The sequence below is a fragment of the Agrilus planipennis genome, unplaced genomic scaffold (assembly GCF_000699045.2).
Source record: "Agrilus planipennis isolate EAB-ADULT unplaced genomic scaffold, Apla_2.0 scaffold82, whole genome shotgun sequence".
NCBI lineage: Eukaryota > Metazoa > Arthropoda > Insecta > Coleoptera > Buprestidae > Agrilus > Agrilus planipennis.
In genome coordinates this window covers 359,502-360,888 of record NW_020442454.1, presented here as the reverse complement: position 1 = coordinate 360,888, position 1,387 = coordinate 359,502, and the positions used below count along the sequence as shown (strand labels likewise).

The following is a 1,387-nucleotide window of genomic DNA, read 5'->3' as shown; positions in this document are numbered from 1 at the left end:
AGTACCATTTGCAAAATTATTTAAACTGCCTCGTTAAAATTTAAGAATATGCTTTATTTAAAAGCATATTTAGCCAAAAATAATAACAAGTGAATTAACTTAACCTTCTACACACCTATAAAACTTTTGCTTTGTTTTCTATTCTTAATTTATATACATTTTTATTTTAAGAAATTGTTAAACATTTTCGTCCAGTATTGTACAGTTCTAGCCGACCTTATAAGACCGCCCATCGAGAGCTCCGCTCGTCCAAGCTTGTTCCAACTATTCCTGTCTTGCTCACGGCTAGTGTGTATTCTTTCTATCTTCGCGCAGATTTCTTCAAGGTCACAATTCTAACAAATTAAAATGGACTGTACTTCGTTGTCCGCTTGCCTGCCTGTCAAAACTTTTTTTAGGAGCGCGTGGAAGTATCAAGTTGAAATTAATATCAAATTTTCTAGTCTGCAATCCCTTAGAGCTGTAAAAAATAAAACTTTCAAGTCAACGCAATCAAAAGATACGGCCGTTTAATATTGTAAATATACGTTTTGGGGGCTGATTTTCCTGGGAAACAGACTCGGAAAAAGCGGGAAAAATCTTCGAGACTGCATTCCCCTGTAGGACGAAGTACATGCATACCTACCCACAAATTTGTACCGAACCATATATAACAAATTGACAACCGATAATTGGGAGTTGAAATTATATCAGAATTATACTTGGCATTTTACTTAAAGTGATCAAGCAGTTGGTTTCCTGTTATAATTTTTGTCACGAAATTGATTTTTTTTTCTCTATCTGCCCCACTGGAAATTAGTTCAGAGAATTCAGATTATGATCAGATGCGGATCAGATTTTCCGTAATACGGGCATCTGACCAGTTTTTGATCAACATAATAATCTATCCGTTGATCCACCCATCCGCTCAGTTTCTGATCAGAGTACAGTACTCTATCCGTTGATCCACCGATCTGATCAGAGTACAGTACATCATTCCTTGATCTGGTCATCCGATTAGAAATTCATCAATACACAGTACGCTAACTGTTGATCCAACCATCTGATCAGAAATTGATCATAGTAGAGTATCCTATCCCTTAATCCAGTCATCTGACCAATTTCTTATCACAATCTAATGCTACAAATTCTATTACGGTTTAGATACAATCTTTAATTCAAGATTGTATCCGATGTTCTGAACTGGATCATAATGCAAAACTTTATTTTTTACCTGATTTATTCTGTATGTAATATTGTTCGTCAAACAATGAACAAATCATGCGTGAAGATGGAAATCACCTTTAAAGATAAAGAATTTTATGACGCCGTTGGTAGAATCATAAATAATGCCAAAAATTGGAATAAAGAAAATAAAAATAATAAATAGTTATTAAACTTACTGTTT

General features: G+C 34.2%; 1 protein-coding gene across 1 annotated transcript in view; it reads left to right on the top strand.

Annotated features, from left to right (window-relative positions):
- LOC108739379 (division abnormally delayed protein) overlaps positions 1-1,387 on the top strand; it is a 454,546-nt gene that overhangs the window by 131,167 nt on the left and 321,992 nt on the right. The gene's annotated exons all lie outside the window — the stretch shown is intronic.